Here is a 7,066-nt window from a genome sequence, read left to right on the forward strand (position 1 = left end):
TTCTTAATGCTCTGGATTGTACGATATCTAATTTTTTAAGTAAAGGTTTGGTTGCTGACCCATATACAATGCATCCATAGTCAAAGCAGGAACGAATCCATGCTTGATACATACACAACAATGCACTACGACTAGCTCCACAATTGTGACTAGCAACTGTACACATGCAATTTATGATCAGTCTACATTTTGATTCAATTTAACTTGCATGCAGTTTCCATGTTAATTTTTCATCAAACCATAAACAAAACTTGGTTGAAACAACCCAGCTTTGTTTAGAGTGTACATTCTTTCTTTTACTTGTACCACTTACTAGCGGGATAGATCGTGATACTGCAAAATAAATGCCATTCACTACTTTACCATACCTATCATCAACAAGGATTATAAAAATGTACTAATCTGATTGTTACTTCTGTACATATGCTCTCTGCATTACTTTCACTATTTACAGACCTGTATATCACATTTTCTTTTATGAATGTCGCACATCCTCCACCTCTACCATTATTCCTGTCTTTCCTTATTACCTCATATCCACTCAGCTTAAAATCCAAAGACTTGCATAACCATGTTTCTTGTATACAAATTATATCAGGAGATTTACTCATATCTGCAACATATTTTTCAAACTCAAGCTTCTGGCATTCCAATGAAGCAATAGGAAAGACATGACAGTGTTATGTATCACTACACACCCGTTCGTTCTGAAAACAGTTGGGAAACTAAGCAGAGTGGTTGCTGGCCAAATGCATGCCCTAAGCAGAACTGGTCAAAATAGAACTTTAATAAAATATAAAAGTAAATAAATTAATAAACTGTAATTTATTAAACGGTATTATTTACAAAGTACTATTGTAATTCTATAGCAACGGGAAAAAACTAACTAAAATTACACATATTAAATAAAACATTTTAAAAGATTAAATATGATAAAGATAAACAATAATACATTTTATCAAAAATAAAAAACCGCTTCATCCTCTTTTGTAACAAATTTCAGTATTGACCCTGCATTAAATGGAGCAGAGGATATTAGTCACTGAAGAATTACTGAGGGCACTTCTAAATAAACAGTTATTAGTAAAAAACAACAACAAAACGGCTACCTCCTATGGCTATGATTTTATTAATACAGTTGTCTGTTTGATTTTATAGTCTCAAGCATTCAGAAATCACAGAAAAGAAAATTAAGCAGTTTTACTACGATAGAACCATGTTAATTTTTGTTAGGGTTGTGATGTCCAAATGTTTTTGTTGAAGAAATTATAGCGGCTGTAGCATTTCTATCACAAAAAGGTGGCCAAACATTAAAGGTTAAGTGGATATTTGAATTAAATGTTTGGTCAATATTAAACAAGGATTTGATCGTACTCTTAAGTGTAACAACAGCAATTACCAAGCCTTTGGCGCCCTTTGCAGGCATTTGTAAATTGTTAAAATACATAATGTAATAAAAAATAAACAGTGTTAATCAATGAAACTGTATGATTATTATTAATTAACCAATAATTATTGCCTCGTTGTTTTTATATAATGCATTTTAAGTCATTTTAAAGGCTGTTGTTCGCTTACTTCTGCTTTTATTTCCACAAAAAATATTAGGCTATCTGAATACTTCTTCGTTAATTATTATTTGAAGTAACAAAACGTCTCGGTTACGTATGGTAACCCTTGTTCCCTGAAGGAGGGAACGGAGATGTCACGTCGGATGGGTGAGTGTGATACACACTGGATCATCCACAACCCCCCGTCCCCTCTGGGGACCCAGAAAAAGGGGACCCAAATACTCTTTGTCGAGTATTTGGGTACCACCGACCGAGAGGTCAGTGGCGGAAAAAGATGAAAAGATTTCCCGCCCGGCCCTCCTCTGGGGGAGGGAATGGTGTGCTTACCATCTCCTGAAGAGCAGGTCCCGCCACCTCTGGGTTGCCCGTCTCAGGGCCTCTTGCTCTTTCGCTTGCCACCAGGTTTGGTGGGGCCTGGACGGGCAGGGTGACGTCGAGAGTGACCGACTGAAAGGGAACCATGGTTAATTTGTGGTTAACATGGCTACAAGAACCATGATTTTGTTTTTTTTGTTTTTTATTCGTAGTAAAACCACGGTTAATTTTCGTAAGGGAACATGGAAACTCTGAGGGAATATTAAGGCAGATGCGTTGGTGGCTGTGAAATTATTACCTACATTAAAACACGTTATTAACATCAACAGACAAAGAAGTTTCAAAGGATTATGAACGTACATGAAAATGATGCACGGGCATAAACTTGGGCTTTTTAACTTTTTCTTTTTGCCCGAAGTACTGTGGTGAACTGTTTTAAAAACCGAACATAAAACCCAATGTAGTGGTTTTGTCCGATGTACTGTGACAGTGTTGTATTTTTAATGGTTTAGTGTAGTGAAGTGTAAGCCCAGACGGAGTGTGGCTGTGTATGAAGCAGTGAAAAATTGAGTTCAGAAGCCTAACGAAGTGTGGCTGTTTTATTCATTTGCATCCAAAGCACAGGAGCTCTGAATAATTAGACTAACAGGTATCTTAAAGTAACTAGATAATATTCAGTCTGTGAAGGAATAAAAGCCCATTAAATTGCTGAAGATGATTTAATAAGATTGTGAAAATGGAAGAGCTGATAGTTACATACATCGCTAAGCACGGCTCAGTAGGAATGTTTGATGGGATAGAGAAGGCAGATGACCCCTACGAGTGGGCTATGTCTCAATTCAAAAACTGACCCAAAATGCTTAAAACAAAGAGGGAAAAGTTGCTAATACCCTTCAAGCTCGTTTTGCCTCATACAAGGTAACTAAGAAAAGATTAGAAGAAATGAAAACGGAAAACAAGTTGCTAAATTCTCAAGTCAGTGACTGTGTCATGTCATTGAGAAATTGCGAGGCTGAAGAGATCATTTTGAAAGAATAGATATTGAGACAAGAAATTTCAAAGTCCAATTCTTCAGATGATTTTGTGAGGTTCCCAATAGCACCAGTGCAAACAAGACAGACTGGAAAAGGAAACAGAAATGAGAGGGTTCTTGATCAAAGTACTGAAAATGGCCAAGCTGCTAGACAGCTGTCTTTCATGGACATTCAAAGTCTAGTTACAGCAGTGGGTACTTTTGACCCTGATAACGTGGATCCTGTAGAGTTCTTGTCCAAACTGGAGAAGGTAGTGGAGGTTTATCGTGCGTCAGATGCAGATGCTTGTAGACTTCTTATGATCTGCATTCCTTGCTCTTTAACCAGTGCTCTCTCACCGGATGTTTGTGACAAAAGAGCAGACAGAGCGGCAAGGAGAGAAGCTCTACTTAGACTTGTTGCCACTGATTTGAGAAAGATAACTGAGGTGACAATGGAAACCTGAGAGCATCCTATGGCATTTGCGTCCAGGTTGTGGGAAATGTTTAGGTGTTTCAGTGGTGTGCCAAATGCAACTAAACAAAACCTCATGCTTAATATTACTGTAATTGTTGTTGCAGTGTTCACGTTGTTGCTCAGCCAATTGTTTAGTGCATTGTAAATTGACTATATGTGACCTGTGCTGGCAAAATGAGTCACAATCAGCACATTTTCAAAAATGAGTTATTTATATGTCCACATTCTCCATTGAAAGACCTTCAGAATGATGTACGATTTGTTGGAATCGGACGAAAAATGACTGAGCTACACCCGGGCCGTTTGAAGTCGATAGAGTCAGCAAAGTCAATTTTGATAAAAACCAAGTTAAAGTTTTCTGAAGGTTCCAAACAAAATCACCTGCAACGTTGCATCTTTTATTCCAGTTCCTTTCTTAATAATAATTACTATATTAATAGTCACAATATAGCTATTTTTATTTTATCTTTGTTATTATAAGAACAGATAAAAAACAGTAGAACAAAAATAAGAAAGAAACAAATAATGCATTACCTTTTTCATTTGACATATAAACAAAAGCATTCAAGTAAGAAAAACAAATAATCAAATGTAAAAATCCCTTCAGTGTGTTCATTACAAATAAATTGATTATTAAAACTACAAAAGCAGTTCAATCAAGAGCAGCGAGTGATTCCCTCTTTTCTTTTATTGTTAGATTATCATTAATGCGACAGACGGCTGATATTAAGACCTACTGCACTGCACAAATCTAATATAATGTTACACATCAGATGTTTTCCCCCAAACGTTCAATTAAAGTGGAAGTGAAGCAGTCAGTCAAGTTTACATTATTTAGTAAAGTGATTTCCACTTTGATTAAAATATATATAACAAACATGATTAATGTAACCATTTTAAAGAAAAAAGGTTGTTTTGTTATAGCTTTTAGAGCAAGGGCGCCGCCATCTTGCAGTACCACCACGTGTGACATCACGGGGTTGGTTCGCTTCGATGGCCAGTGAAGTAATATAAGCATTTCTTTACATTTTGATCACACAAATGTTATTTTAACACACAAATAATTTGGTTTTCACCATAATTTGGATGAATATTCAACATCAAACTGTCTATATGCTAAGTTTTGATCGTGGTATCCCAAACATTGTTTTCATAATGCCAGGCGCAAGGTGATGTAACCAGACAACGCTTCATCATTCATGTCGCATTTTATTGTTATGTCAGACCATTAAGACATATGCATTACATTGACTGGTTCACCAGTTGTATGTATCATATTTTATGTTCACCTGCGAATACAATTAGCTTTCCTGCTGTTAACAGGACGTAGTGTTTAACTAATCACCTAAAGTTATCTGAACAATCGGACCAGTGCTGCTTCCTCAATAAAGTTTATCATTCTCACGTGTTTTAAGCCTTGTCAGTTTAAATATTAAAGTGTTTAAGCCATTCAAGCGTGAGACAGCACGGAATAGATTTCAGTGCGGTATTTACACGCTGTGATAGACCTTTTCTGAAAGAGATTTAAATGTGGTACACGGGCGTTGTGATAGATCATTTCTGTTCGTGCCAGCGGCGCTGCACACACAAACAAAGCCACAGCTCGGCTCGGACAGCACGTGAGTAGGCTACCGTTTGTTATATATTTTTTTAATCAAAGTGGAAATCACTTCACTAAATAATGTAAACTTGACTGACTGTTTCACTTCCACTTTAAGACATAACAGGTTATTTTTGCGTGAATACTTAAATACTGTAATTCTGTGTATATTTATCGGGATCACACTGTCGGAAGCGCCTTTATGCACGAGAAACGAGCGGAGAAAATGTACTCCTCTCAGAAAACGTACAAATAAAGAAATAAAATCTAAAATGATTGTTTGGAGCATTGGGGTCGCTAGACATGGGCTTTTGTTGAGTTTTGTATAAAGTGCTATACAAATAAAGGTGACTTGACTTGATATTGTATATTTTTAGTGTAAGCTTTAATATAATATAGACTTTATTGCTACTGAACAATTTTACATTTTTAAGATTTATTTTTTGTCATTTTTGCCTTTATTAGGACAGGACAGTATTTAGACAGGAAGCGATGTGAGAGGGATCGGGAAAGGTCCGCAAGCCGGAACTTGAACTCAGAACGCCCGATGCGCAACAGTATGGGAAGCCAGACACCAAAAGTGACGAAACAGCGCGATGTTACAGAGTTCGTGCCACGCTGACCTGTCAAAGGCGCGGCTCAATGGACCGAGTTGCACGACCGACTCGACAGCGCAGGGAGAACATGTTTGCTAGTGCCACCGAATGGACAGCGTGGCGCTGATTAATTAAAACCGCGCCGCGCGAACATTAGGCTACTTTCTGAGGTAATTTTCACTACAGTCCATTACTGAGACACAGGATGGTTCAGTTGTGTTTGTATGAAAGCAGTGCTGGTTTCAGTACTACTAATAATCAGGCCGGTGTCCAATATACAGTGTTGCCATGGACAGCGGTGAACATTGGGAGATAACTGATGGCTGAATGATAAAACTAACCAATCAGTATCAAGTTTTCCAGAGAGTTGTTTATATAATAATAATAATAATAATAATACGTTTAATTTATATAGCGCCTTTCCCAAGCTCAAGGACACTGCACAATGACAGAAGCAACAGAAGCACTACATACATGGACAAGACATTTTCCAAGTCCAGAACATGTGGTTGCAGTTGCATACCACAGTAATAATACAGTATCATAAAAAAATAAAAAATAACATTATAACAGGTAACATTAACATGACATTATAACAGGTAATATTGGTGGAACATATAGGTTTTGAGTTTAGACTTAAATTCGTGGAGTGTGGTTATTGTCCGGAGAGCCAGGGGCAATGTGTTCCAAAGTTTGGGAGCCGACATGTTTACAAGATGTGAAATTGGAGCAGAAATGACAGAAGTGCAGTGTTTCAAAAGGAATGTTGGTGCAGGGTCAGCCCAGCAGGAAGAAGAAGTGGATTTCAATATTATTTCACTAATTGAGGTGGGATTAGACAAGGAGAAGTTATCGAGCGTTTGAATAGACAGAGCTAGCTCACAAGTAGAAGTGGTCAGTTCTGCACCAAATGTCCCACATAATGCGTCCAGCTTACCCTGAAAATGGCGTAAAAAAGAACAGCATAGATTATCAGATTCTCGTTGAAAGGCATTATGCATTGGAGCTATATGATATACAGTATATATATATATATATATATATATATGCTATATATATGAGCTGAAAGTCATCTGCACACTAACAAACTATACCTCACATCTACTAAATGCCCATGACATAGACATGATTGTCTGGGTAAGAATGATGTCTCTTTTACATTAAATGGTATTACTTTTCACATAAATTCAGGCCCATTTCTAGGCATAGGCAAGCTAGGCGGTCACCTAGGGCGCCAATGAGCACACGTACTGGCACTACATGTTAGCAAGGATGTGATAGAGCATGGCACAGCCACTCTGAAATATGACTGCCACCCCCGGTATATAAAGGTTGGAACTAAATATATTTCCTATTTCAAAAATATATTTAATTGAGCTTCCCTGTATGCAACATATAAAGTGCCCTCCACTAATATTGGCACCATTGGTAAATATGAGCAAAGGTGGCTGTGAAAATAAATCTGCATTGTTTATCCTTTTGATCTTTCATTCAAAA

The sequence above is a fragment of the Sinocyclocheilus anshuiensis genome, unplaced genomic scaffold, assembly GCF_001515605.1.
Source record: "Sinocyclocheilus anshuiensis isolate Anshui unplaced genomic scaffold, SAMN03320099.WGS_v1.1 scaffold127, whole genome shotgun sequence".
Taxonomy (NCBI): Eukaryota; Metazoa; Chordata; class Actinopteri; order Cypriniformes; family Cyprinidae; genus Sinocyclocheilus; species Sinocyclocheilus anshuiensis.